The sequence below is a fragment of the Protopterus annectens genome, chromosome 6.part0 (genome assembly GCF_019279795.1).
Source record: "Protopterus annectens isolate FY-2018-M chromosome 6.part0, PAN1.0, whole genome shotgun sequence".
NCBI lineage: Eukaryota > Metazoa > Chordata > Ceratodontiformes > Protopteridae > Protopterus > Protopterus annectens.
In genome coordinates this window covers 588883943-588898520 of record NC_056737.1, presented here as the reverse complement: position 1 = coordinate 588898520, position 14578 = coordinate 588883943, and positions in this window count along the sequence as shown.

Here is a 14578-nt window from a genome sequence, read left to right as displayed (position 1 = left end):
TGTCTAGGGTACTTCCACCTGTGTACTGTGTGTATGTCTGGGCCCACATTCATGGCATGTCCATCTTTCAGATAGTGACAGATATTGACATCTGGACAGTGAGTATGGGTGACTGCTGAATTGGGTATTGCTGGGATGCATTGCGGTTGTCATTGCAGGTGTCAGAACATAGCCTGTCATCAACAGTACTGGCCATAGGCCACCAAGACACAACCCTCCATGCTTGTATGCTGACCACTTCCACACACTATGGAACACACACCAACCTAACACATCCTAACACATGGAGCCCTGCATATTGTACACATGCAACAATCTATCCTGTAAATTGGGCCAGCTCAGGTAGTGCTCCACTGCTATTAAACCCACTCGTACATGTTACTGCATTTCTACATAGGATTGTGGTGGTGGGGGGGCACACCTGACAACTGTAAACATTTGCTTTGACTGTACTTGTATTTCGGGTACTCTGTTGGCTTCCATTTTGTTTTGTATTCTGACATATCATGCAGACTAGAGGCATATCAGTAGAGTACAGATCTTAGGTTTTATTGACCTAGATTTTTACCCTTCAGAACTACCATTCAACTGGCAGACCTGTTGTAGTCTGTCTGTGTAGGTCTGGAGGGGGGCTGTTCACCATTGCCATCAATTGGAGGCCTTAGCACAGCCTTTCTTTATGGTCATCTACACCTGTCTTGCTGGCTGAGGCTGGTGTCGTGTATGTGAGCCTCACTGACATGCATTTATGTGTCCTATGGACACACATTTGGGCCACCACATGTACTGAAGTGGGATTTGTCACCTTGTCTAGTAACTGCCTACTTTATTGACACCAGTATTTGTTATAGATTTAATGCTGCCTATATAGGTGTCCACTATCTGCTGCCATCCCATTCAGTCACATGATTCCCTTCCATGCTCACATCCATACCATAGATACAACAAGCAAAACATACTACTCCATTCAGCAATTCATAGGAAGAGTGACTTACCTTGTGGCTGTGCCTGTATTGAGGATGGTGCTGGAGGGCTGACTATATCAGGTGCACATCGTATGCTCCCTATACATGGTAAAGCGCAGGTAGTGTTATGTTTGTCATCCCTTTTACTGTATGTGTGAATCAGAGAGAGGTGTTATTCCCTGGGTCCCTACCTTGTCAGTATATGTGCTATGTGTTGCCTCTTTGCCAAAGCCAGGGCATACTGGGCATGTCTCCTTCTGCCTACTGGGACATGCTTAGGTTGTTCCTCCTCTGAGCCCCTCTGTGCCTGTGATGGCCTTGGCAATGGTGGGGGGCTGTGTGGCCCTGCCCCATGCTGTTCTTGCAGCAGCTGTTTCCACAGGATCATATTGTGCAGCATGGCACATACAATGAAAATGTGTGTACATGTAGCTGGAGAGTACTGCAAGGCTCCACCGGATATATCCAGGCACTGGAACCGTGACTTGAGCATCCCAAACACATGCTCTATTATGATTCTGGTTTATGCGTGTGCCTCATTATGGAGTTCTTTTTCGGGTGTGTGTGCATTTCTGATGGGTGTCATCAGCCATGGCTCCAGTGCGTAACCAGCATCCCCCACTAGGTGGCCATATGGGATGTCCCCACTTGCAAATTTCTGGTACAGCTATGTCATATGCCAGATGTGGCAGTCATGATAGCTTCCAGGGCTGCCAGCACACACATTCAAGATAATGCCTTGGGCATCGCACACGACCTGGCAGTTGATGGAGGGAAGCCCTTGCGGTTTATGTAGACCCTACCCCGCTCACTGGGTGGTGCTTTGTTGTGTATGTGCGTGCAGTCTATAGCACCCACTACCTCAGGGCATTCTGCTATTTGGTGGAAGAGATGCATATTGCTGGTCAGCGCCTCACAGGTGTTGAGGAAATATATGTACTCACTGGCATGTGCTGATATGGCATCCAGGAACTGGTGGAGTACCCTGGATGCTGATGCCTGTAAGATCCCCATGATATCCCTAGTTGGCCTTTGAAGGTACCTGTGGCTAGTATTTTTAACCCTACACATACCTTGGTATCCACTGAGATGGGTTCCCCTCTGTTGGTTCTGTGTGTGAGGCGTGGCCGGTACAGATGAACAATTTGCTGTAAAATGTCCCTGTCCACCCTATAGTGCTCCACTATCTCCAGCTCATGTAGCCCCTGGTAGGTTACCCTGGGTCTGTACACTCTTCTCCTCCTCCTCACTGTAGGTTGGTCATCAGCTTTCACATCCTCACCACCCTCAGTCTCTTCCACATACTGATGTATGAGAGCAACAGCAGCTCCTAACGTTTTGTTAGTTTTATCAGGTAAAATTTCCCCATCTGTGTACACCAGTGGTGTAGAGTTTGTGAGAAAAAACAAAGTGAAAGGTGTTTGCATAGTTTATAGTAGTGTGTTGGGATGGGCTGCTGCCTGTGTAATTGGCTGATTCTGATACATTTCACCTGGCAGCTGTACTAGTTCTCCTTGATTCCCTTCCTACTGCTGTTTTCCCTTCCCATTGCCTTCCTGTTTAAGCCCCAAGGTGTGGCATACCCAGTACTCAGATGTGAAAAAAGCTGCTATTTCCTGTTTTTTTTTTAAAGCCAGTTTAAGAATGTAAACACTGCTAGCCGCCTCAGACACACACCCTTCCTTAGCTGTGCAAACACGGGTCACAAAGCTCCAATAAGCTTACAGCATGCATGACACTCCTCCTTATGAGGTCATCTACCTCTTATGCTTATACCATGGTGTTGCTGCACCTACACTCTTAGGTGCATGCTAACACTGAGAGGTAATCTGTGATTCAGTATCACTCTCTCATTTGCATAAAACTGATTGCAAACGCATGGTTACAAAACTCACTCTCAGCCTCCCCCCTTAGCAACCACTATTCCATGGTATTGTTGTCTTATGCATGCCATTGACTATTATAGCAGAATGATGATTTGAGTTTAAAAGCTTATTTCCAACTTTTTCCTTATTTTCAGACTGATCCCGTTTGCTCACCAGAGCCCTACGCTTAAATGGACGAAATTAGCCAAAAAAAATTAAAGTTATTTTTTATGATTTTGCAACTATTTCTCATGCCAATGGCCATATATTTGGCCATTGGCATGCCTACTACATTCAATGCATGCTTTCTTTCGAGCTGTCATGCCTCCGTTTTGTAATTTGAAGAAATGTATTCAGTTAGTAACTGAATACATTTCTGCAGGTTACACTATCCCTGCACAGATGCCTGCCTGCTTCCTGGATCGCTAATTCACCTCATTTGCATGTTTTTCACCAGCGAATGAGGTAATTAGCATAAAGCAGTGTCGTCTGTCCGAGAATGGTGTAGGCTCACTCGTACACATCTCAGGGGCTCGTTCCTGGATTGCTCGGTGGCCATATTGCATGCAGCAGCTCTTGCACTATTCCTGCACTCTGTGCAGAGCTTGCTGAATCCTGGGATTTATTTATTTTTTAAATAATGGGTTAATTTGAGCTATTTACTGACTTCAACAGTGGGATTGAAGTGAAGGATAATTATTTTAAGTTCAGTGACCTTATTTTTTTGAACATTCTAAACATTAATAATATTCCAGTTTACCCAGTTTCTCACATTATAACATGTCATAAAATCTCCGTAAGGGTTTGTCTCATGAACACTATTGAGTTAGAAGGATGAGACATACATTTATTATACAACTTGGAACTGTTATTGATATGTTTAATTTAACCATGGCAGAAACTGAGTTGTTATTATAGAAATATGCATTTTCTCCTCTTTGTACTGGATCACATATGCCTTGGAATAAAAACTTATAATGCATCACTAATAAAACCAGATCTCATCACATAAAATCAAGTCTTGGGTATTGTCAGGAATATGACACGCTTTCCCTTGCCTTTTTTTTTCTGTTTCTTCTGAAACTGTGTTGCTCCTTGTCTCCTTTTATACTCTACAAAACTACTTTCTTCCTTGAAAACAGAGAGAAAAAATGAAATTCATGTATTGTGGGAAGTATGCTTAAGTTTAACTTGGGGCTTTGGAAAGTAGGTCTTTGTCTCAGAACCTTAATTTTTATATATATCTATATATGTATTTTATATATACATATATATATATATATATATATACACACACACACACACACACACACACACACACACACGCACACACACACAGATGTATACAGTAGTATATATATTTCTTAATTGTAGGCTATGGAAATATTCAGTATGTTGTAGAAAAAATGTATATATAATGCAAACAAACTCAGTAACTAGCAGTAAAGACCAATAACCAAAAATGAAACAGCCATGAACTACAGAAATAGAACAATTATGGCATAATAAAAATAAGTAATTTTATTAAAGTTTAGAGTAATGCTTTATTTCAACAGCAGATCTTCTTCAGAACCTTTCATACAATGTGCTCAGACAGATGGATTGCATGAACACTGCTATTGCTAAAATGTCAAACTAGTATTATATAAAACTTTAAAAAATAAATAATAAAATTTAAAAAGTAAATAAATTACACAAAATATAGTATAAATGGAACACTTTATATTTGGTGAGCCTGTGTGCCTTATGAGTAGGTGTAGGAGCTTGTTTGATAATCTAAATTCAATATATATATATATATATATATATATATATATATATATATATATATATATATATATATATATATATATATATATATATATATAAATGTGTGTGTGTGTGTGTGTGTGTGTGTGTGTGTGTGTGTGTGTGTGTGTGTGTGTGTGTGTGTCTGCACAGATATGTGTGTATACATAATGTTAGTATTCTCTTTGCATACTTAATCTAAAGTAACAAAGACCAGTTTAAGTGTCTGGATAATCTTAAATGCACTGTAATTTAAAGAAATACTACAAATAAAATCAGGGACAGTTTGAAAACGTCATTCTCATCCACTGAAATTACTAAGACTAAAACTGCTAAGTTAAATCATAAGTGGTACACCTCTTCAGACAGCTAGGGTAATAAGAGACCTGGGAACTTAGGTGGACAACTGCCTCATTTGATTATCATGTCTCCACCACAGTCAGGAAATCTTTTTATCTGGTCCAATTAATTTTCAAGGGAGTATGTTCCTGATCCAAAGAACTCATCGTACCACTGCCCTCTTCCTTTATCAGATCCATCATTGAATACAATGACACCCTTTGGACATGCAAAGCCAAACATATATCTCACGTAGAAAGGCCCTGGTGATTTATAACCATGAAAATTAAAGACTTTAAATCCTTCGACTATCCTAGTAGATTATTATAATTGTTGCTATGCTCAGTAGTCTACCAACTCTGAGGTAACCTGTATCTTGATTTTTGAAAGATGAAAGACCCAGTCCTATTTGAACTCATATTGTTTTGCAAAAGCAGCGGTTCTACAAACACCTGTAAAAAGGAGTAAAATTTACAGAAACAAATGAACAAGATTCCCTGAGTAACTCCAGCATTTTTCTTCTTTTTTTCCTCCTACCATACTACTAATCACCTCCTACTAAAATGAGCTCTTCTGCCAAATGACCTATTATTTTTGTACATCTATGCTCACCTAGTTGTCCTTTTTCTATTATACTTTCTTGTATGCATGTTAATTCTACTCTCAAAACCTTATAGAGAATTAACTACTGGCTATTTTCTTGCTACTTTTATAACTTGTAGAGTGACTGTAACATTAATTTTACTTATTGTGAAATTTTATTTAATTTGTACTGTCAAAAATTACCAATTGTATATTTTCTATTGTGGAGCTTTTCTCCCCAGGCCTCTGCTGAAAAATGGCTTTAGCTCAGTCGGACTATCTTGGTCAACAAATGTCAAATTAATAAATGAATAAATAATAGGTTGCTAACTCAATGTATTTCCAGTGTACAAAATAAGATAATGCTACAGATCAAGCAAACTACTACTTTGTCTATCTTTAAAGATAGTCTTGATGATTGCGTAAGTAGAGAGGCAAAAGGGTTCTCGTGTATGATTTTTTTTAATATGGGTAGTGGGCACTGCTAAGTGCTTGTAAAGGATGGCAGGTTATTTTCAGTGTGTGTTTATGGCTAGGCATTTTATGGTCCCTGTGACCTCTTGCCTAGCATTGATCTTGTGTTCATGTGTTCCTACATGATTCTTTAGATTTGCCTATATAAATACACTTACATACATGTGCACAAACATAAATACACATATTCACACACAGATTGCTTTGAACGATAATAGAGTGAAATCACTGAAAACAGAACAGCATTCATAGTGAAAACAAGACTAGAAAAAAACACTCCCCCATAGCCCAACTACTTATACACACACACACACACACACACACACACACACACACACATCTATATATATATATATATATATATATATATATATATATATATATATATATATATATATATATATATATATATATATCAGCTCTGAGTTTGCACCATCTCATATAATGGAAAACGGCCAAGACAAAGCAACCATGATCTTACTGGAAGAAAGTTGGCAATAGGAGTGGATAATTAGCATGTAGAAGAAAAGTCTGGAACCCAATATATTCAAATGCCATGGTGGACACCAACTAACCAACCATACAGTGCTGCCCGAGGGAAGAGTAAAGCCTCTTGCTGATATCAGCCTCTTGCAGAAGTGAGCAGTGAGGCAGGGGTGATGCCCACTGCATGGCCCATTCTCATGGTGTTACAGTGCATGTGCAGTAGTGAGAGAAGATAGGAAAAATTCTCTCTTGACACTAGTATGACACAGCCCAGGAAAGCCCTCAATCGCCTTACCAGCCACAAATATGAGCCAGAGCAAGTCTGGAAAGGCAAGAGAGTTTGGAAGACCCAGCAATTGATGAGAGGTACTGGGAACAGCTCATGATCAGCTGTGAGGGAGACAAAAATAACTCAAAAAATGAATTATGGGTGGGTGTGAAGTCTTCTACATTGAAGTATAGGGAAAAACTCACCAACTCCCCCAAACCCCAACAGACACACAGACCTTTGAAAAAGGAAAGGGTGCTATAACCCAACTAAAGACACCTATGTCCTCTGTTTGAGGTAGAAGTTGGGCCCATCTACCTCAGAGGTGATAGCCCTACAACCCATTTTTTCCCATTCTCAAGCACCCCAGCCCTCCTAAGAGGTAAGAGTTGGATGGTGGACAGCAAGCTTGTCCATTGCTCAAGCGGACCATTGCCTTTCAGTTCCCTAGCTCCCGAAGCAGGTCCACTGTTGCTGCATGCCTCTGGTGAAGCATGTGTGGTGCCATATCTAATTTTTCTGGTGTATTACCACTTTGTTAAGTAGCATGTGGTCAGCAGGCTTGAGCTGTATTACTGCAACATCCAGTGCTCCCTCTGGCTGTTACACAAGCAGGGAGTAAGATGAGCCTCCCTTCCCCAAGGATAGGTGAGCCAGCAATGCATACTCACTGCTGTTTTCCTGGCTTGTCCCCTCCCCCCTACACACACACACACATGCACATTCATGCCACTTGTTGAAAATCAGTCATCTGTGGTGTATTCAGGACTTATTCCCTATGTGCTGTGAGTGCAGGCCCACTTTTGTTTCTTTTTTTACCTTAACAGGTATATTCAGTTCAGACTGCAGCATGTTTCTTAATGCAGTGCACTTTTCTGGTATATATGTATGCATGCAATAGCAAGACTGAATGTGCAAAAATGGAGGCTTAGGTATAGTATGTGTATTATGTCTAAGATTGCTGTGCCTTAAAGTATTCCCTGGTTTCTGAGGTATGGTGATATGGTGGGAGCAGTAGGGCTTGCTCCCTGGAAAAAAAATCATTTAAAGATGAAGAGACATTGTTGACATTCACTGTTCTCTTTTAGTTTTGCTGTTTTTTTTTTTTTTTTGAATGATGGGTCTCTGAATTACAGTAGGGAATCACACATGAATTTATTTATTTAACTAAATGAATAGGTAGGTTAGTCCAAAAATCTCACTTTTCCACCACAACCCAGGTCATAAGGTCACAGTACAGTAAGTTACAGTAATCCAGGAAAAAAACACTTTTTACAGATATCTGTTTACATGATGCATTCAACAGCTTGAAATTTCAGGCAAAACTTAAGTATATACAGGAACTTTTTGGAAAAATATACATTTATTTATTTATACTCTTATAAGACTTATTTAGATCAGTCACGTAGTTACATTTATGAAAGGCTATGGACCAGCCAAGTAGTATTATTTATAGTAAAATCCATAGAACAAATTTGTTAGGCATCTCTCAGAAAATACATACACAAAGTAAAAATGGAAGGTAGAGGAAATATATATGAGGTCAAGAGGGGTTTTGATGAAACTAGGAACATTTAGTAGTAGTTTTAAGATGATTTAGAAGGGAAATAGTGAAGTGGGTTTTTTTAAACATGGTAGTGAGTTTAGAGCATATTACAAAAGAGTTTGTATATACCACCTGCACGCGAGTGCATGGTTCTCAGGAGAACTGTGTCCAACTTTTTTTGGGTGGCAGTGATGTATACATACATCAGAAAGGTGTAGGAGACTATACAGTTTATGTTATACTATTCAGAGTCTGGTTGCATGGCTGTTACCAGTGCCATGGTAAGCAATATGTATTCCAGTATAGGACTTTATGTACTCTTTGTCAGATGTGTGTGTGTGTATATATATATATATATATATATATATATATATATATATATATATATATATATATATATATATATATTCAAGTTAGAAAGGACTGTAAATGTGGTTTTCATGTTCAAAAAAAAAAAAAAAAGAAGGCTGCTGATCTAAGTATTTGTATGTATCAATAGGGAGTGTTTTATAATTTGGCGAGTCAGTTAATAGGATGGGTTTGTTACGGATGAGCCTTTAGGGGTATCAGAGAGTATTGTATTGATTTTATTGGGGTTGATAAGTAACTGTATTAATGAATCATGAAGCACAGCTGTTGGAATTTTGGTTTACAGTTGATTTTCTAGTTCCTTGCATTTATTATATAATTAGAATAAAAAAAGGTCATCACAATACAGGGTTATTTTTTATACTGAGGGATGTCACTGGATAGAAAGCTTCTGAAAAGAGAAAATAAAGTGGGGTCTAAAACTGATTCTCAAGGTGTTCCAGATTGGTGGGTACTAGCTGTGTGCTAAGGCTTTTGGAAATGGACTTCAACAAGCATGTTGATATGCAGTTTTTGAACCAAGTAATAACAGGGTTAGTAGAAGCAGCATTTTCAAGTTTGTAAGAGGGAGTTGTTGTAATGGTTAAGGCCTTGACCTCACAGATACAAGGCACATGGTTTGATTCTAACCTCTGCTTATTGCCTAAACTTGTAATAGTCTGCAGACTTGTTGATATTCTGTAAGATGTGATTGGTGGCTATGTAGAGGAAATTGAGTTATTGTTGGCTGGACAAAAAGCCATGCTGAGTATTGATGACTTCAGTTAGACTGGATGAAAGATGGCAGCTTTCTGTAAATGAATTTGCAGGGTATTGCTTAGTAGAAAGTATGACAATAGGGTGGAAGTATTCATGAGCTGTGAGATTATTTGTTTCGGGAAGGTAATCTATATTAGCTGTTTTCTATTTATCAGGAATATAAACAATGTTTATTGTCAGCCTGTAGCTAAAGACCAAAGGTTACATGCTCAGAAGAGCGAACGACAGATAATCGACCCCATGTAAGCGTAAGCTCACAACATCAAAACTTCAGAACAGCGATTATTTTCCAATGGGAAACAATCGCTGTTCCAGAACAAAAAACAAACAAAAAAAAAAACAGTAAAACATTACTTAACATGGGGGGCTTTGCCCCCACACCCCCTTCTTAAATATACCAACTCCGAGATCTCACTACAGTGCCGAAAAGGCAAAGTAGCGAAAGCGGCAAAACAAGTTCTTTCCCAGGGAAAGACTTCGCTGAAATACCGCGTGTCACTATTTTGCCTTTTTGCACTTTACTGTTCAACAAAGGCGCATTTGACAACCTGCGTCTGCGATGGCGTAATAGGGAACCTAGATATATATAGATATATATATATATATATATATATATATATATATATATATATATATATATATATATATATATATATATATATCTATATATATATATATATATATATATATATATATATATATATATATATATATATACATATATAAGGAGAGAGATGTCTGACTGATCAGTTAAATGAATGTTAGTGGATATTTTATATATTCAGTTTAATGTAATGAAAGGGCTGGAAATTATTACAAAGTTTTTTCACAGCAGGAGGGTAGGAGATGAACCAGTGATGGTAAAGGATTAGGTGTGCCCAAAACAGATGATTTTTAAAGTCATCAGTGGCCAATGCATATATGCACAAGTAATAAAAATGTTGCTGTTAATTGAACCAAGGAGAATTTTAAGATATTCCTAAACAACTTAGATTGTTTGAGTACTATAATTGTTTTTGTTTAAGATGGTGTGATTTTGTAGTTTTCACTAGTACACATTTCAATTTTAAGGTTAAGAAACAAACTGCAGTAACAGTCTTACATTTTGTTTAAATTCAGGGCTAATCCACAGACATACATTTCTTCCATGGCCACATTCCGAAGGGGTATATTTAATTCTGGATTGTCAATAGTATAGTTGTAACTAAGTGTTGGACTTCTCTCGAGTCAGATTTAGATTTATGATTCAGATTTAGATTTATGATAATGCAGTAAGAACTGGCCACTTACGCAGATATGTTTCTTTGGTGCCAGGGAATACATAAATATAAGAAACTGAAGATGATTTATTTTGGTGTTTTGAAGAACCAGGTAGATTATGAGACAATGGTCATTAATACTATTATACAAGACTGTGATAGATGTACATTGGTAAGATATATTATTAAGAATTTTAGTAAGAAGTTAGATAATCTTGCTTTCTAGATTGGATAAGTCATCCTACTGTACTAGTTTATATCTCTGAAAGCCTAACCCAAGTATAATTTAGGTTGCTGGTGATTAAGTAACTATGATGGGAGGCCCAGCTCTATAGATTATTCAGTACTGAGTAAAGCATATTCTGGTTAGTAGGGAATGATTGATAGATACAAGAAACTTATAGTTTGTAGTGTTTCCTACACAGGAATGTTAACTATCTATAAGAGATCAGAAGCCTTAGTATATGTTGAAGTGGCTACATGAGTGACATATAGATGTTTACCTGTTAAAGCTATTGAGCCACCAGCAATGATAAGTATTTGGCATTTGTTACATAAAATATTACTATGATAACTTCCTAATACTCAAATTAATTTTCCCAGTCACCCCCTCTTGGATTCATGGGTCTATATTGAAAACTCGAACGTTGACTTACCCGAACACCTAAATGCCGACACGTCTTCATCGAACCGCAAAAACATCGATCATCCTGAAGCGCAAAATCCAAAATGTTGATTCATCATGGTTGGCCCTTCTGCGGTATAGCTCCGTAAGGTAAGTGTGCGATAGTTACGGACCTTAGGTTGCGGGTTAAGGTAAGTGCATAGATGGTAATGTATGTTAGATTTAGTGTAGGGTTAGCAGTAGGGTTTTATTAAGTGTATGTGTGTGGATTATTTAGTTTGTTTGGGTATAGCTTTTTAAGGTAAGTGTGTGATAGTCATGGACCTTAGGGTAAGAGTGCGGGTTAAGTTAAGTGCATACTTGGTGGTATATGAAAGATTTAGTGTAGGGTTAGAAGTAGGGTTTAGTTTAGGGTTAGAAGTAGGGTTTTGTTTAGTGTATTTATGTGGTTTATTAAATTAGGTAGTATGTAGCGGGTGGTGGGATGGGACAACTATGATATTTCGAGTTTTTGAATTTTTCGGGTTAGGGCATTCGGTGTATTTACGGTTTGCGGAATATGTGTCAGCATTTAGGTGTTTGGGTAAGTCAACATTCGAGTTTTCAATTTAGACCCAGATTCACTTATACTATCTCCAAGATAAGAACAAAAATCTTTTCAAGTCATTACAAGGAATGGAATGCCTATACAATGCATTAGTATGACTGTGTTTCGCTATGGCATATGCATGTTGCTGTACACTTTGTTGTAAATGGAATTTTGTTTTGCCTACATTGAACATTTTGCACATTTAGCATTTGGCAGCATAAGCCATGCTAAAGGCAATGCAACTGTACCTCCCATGTACCCTTATATTCTTGGGGAACACAGCAAGGGGTGGAATATATGCCTTGACTCTCACCAAAGGCTGTTAATGCAGGTAAAAGGAAGGAGGAGGGATGAACATTTTATTTCTTGACTCTAGAGAATAGTGCATCACTGTTGCTTTGCAGAATCTCCTTGCAAATCCCTAATCTAATGTTATCATTGTGTTTCTCTTAAAACATGTTAGACTACCTGAGTCTACATTCTAGTTATCCCATTTCACTGTTACCTGCTTGGTTTTCTTGTTTCTCTGTAGCTAATCCACAATTCATCTGTATGTTTATCAATAAGTATCCTTTGACAATATTTACATTTTTAGGATTTTGAAAGTCATATTTCTCATTAAAGTTGGATTGCATCTTACTTTCAAGCTGTTGTGCATTCTCTTCACATTAATTTAGTTATACAGTATTTCTCTGTGTATTCTGCAAGTCTTCGGTTCATAGATTATACTAGGCAACTGACTTTGTGGGCCGTTTTAAGCCTTGCCAATTAACCATATAAGAATCAAACCCTGTACCTTGTGCTTGTAAGGTAAGCACCTTAACCATTATGCCAGCCTCCTGCTATGGGATGCAGTAATGTAGGCTATGATCATTTCATACCTTATTAGATTTGTTTATTTTTCTTTATACTCTCTACTTTGCTACTTGTTTTACTTTTCTTTTATTCTCTAACTTATTACCATTGTTGTTTTCCTAATTCCGCGGTGGTACAGCGGTAGCATTGTTACCTCACAGCAAGAGGTTCTCCCGTTCGATTCTCGTCTTGCTTGGGAGTGCCTTCTGTGTGGAGTCTGTATGTCCTCCCCGCGGTTGGGTAGCGTTCAAAAGACATGCGTGCGTAAATGGGCGTGCTTTTGTTGAAGGTTGGGTATCGAGCTGGCACCTCGGTGTTTCGTAAAAATCTACTGCCAATCATTAGCAGACCGGAGTTCCGCTGTGGCGACCCCTTACCGGGAAAAAGCCGAAAGACAAACAACAACATTACCATTGTTGTTTTCCTGCAGGCTTATCATTTGGATACATTTTCAGACCTTGGTATAGAGTGCCTTGTAATCTGTCAGGTCTTGTCTGAAAAAGAGCATATCTAGGGAATCTACCCAATTATCATGTTGTTATAAACCATTAAATAAATTAAATTAGAAATAAAATTGTTCTTCAACTAACCTTACAAAGTTAGTGGTGGTAGGTACAGAAGGATCCATAAAGCACAACATTTAAAGAAAGAGCAATGAAACCTCATAAACTTTAAACTATGTCTACCACAATAGTGATCATGAATACAAATAAAGAAGTTATTAAATAAGCAGAGATGAAAGACTGCATTATGAACAAAACAGGCAGCTGCTGATCTCAGCAAATAAAACAATTAACATTATCTTGCTGAAGGTCAGTTCTGAGCTAGCGCTTCTTGGATGTGAGTTTGCATATCCCACAAATCTGTTGATCCTACAGTGTGTGCCTCAGCTTACACAAGAAACAGTTTCAAAGGTAGGACTTTACGTATTGTTCGTAAATGGATTCTGAACCTGCATGTCTCAGAACATGTCACCTCAGCAATCATTTATTTCCAGTAAAGTACAATTAGTGATGAATATTGATTGCTCTTATTGGAGTAGCCATTTCAGTTAGCTACACACGCATATACAAAAACACACTCACATACACATGCGTATGTGTGTGTGTGTGTGTGTGTGTGTGTGTGTGTGTGTGTGTGTGTGTGGTGTTTCACAAACCCAAACTATTAGCTATATTGCAGCTTATACATTTTTTGACATCTCAAATATTAATAAGATCAAAAAGTTGAGATTTTTTTTTCAGAAGCTACATTAAGTATTTCAGACATTTGTTATGTGCGGAAGTGTTATTTTTATTTCTAATGTGAATCTATAGCCACTATTTTGTTAGCGTTAGCTGCAACTATAAATCTCAGTAGTGTGATTTTACTTTGAGCCCCTGTCCCTTTAACATGGACAAGACACAAAAATACTCTTTTCAAAATTTTGGAAGGGATATATAAACTGCAGAAGCTGTATGACAGGAATAATTACTTAATACAAACAGCCATGATCAAGTGTTGTGGATGTAATACCATAGGTTAAGCTACATTTACCCACTCAAGGTAAAATGAGCTCCAGTCAGACAATATCAGGAGTTATTTGCTTCTAAAGAAATGCATGCTTTCAAGGGGCAGAACATGACTCAGTGGTGTCAGAAAAGTAAATGTGTGCATAATACAGATAAATGGTTAACCTTGCAATTAAATTCCTTAGGTAAATTTCTTATGATCTGCACTTGTAATTAAAAGAGTGTTTCCAGGAACTTTAAAAGGTATGCTTAAAGCAAACACCATTAGCTCACTTCACTAAAGTACTTGGAGAACTTT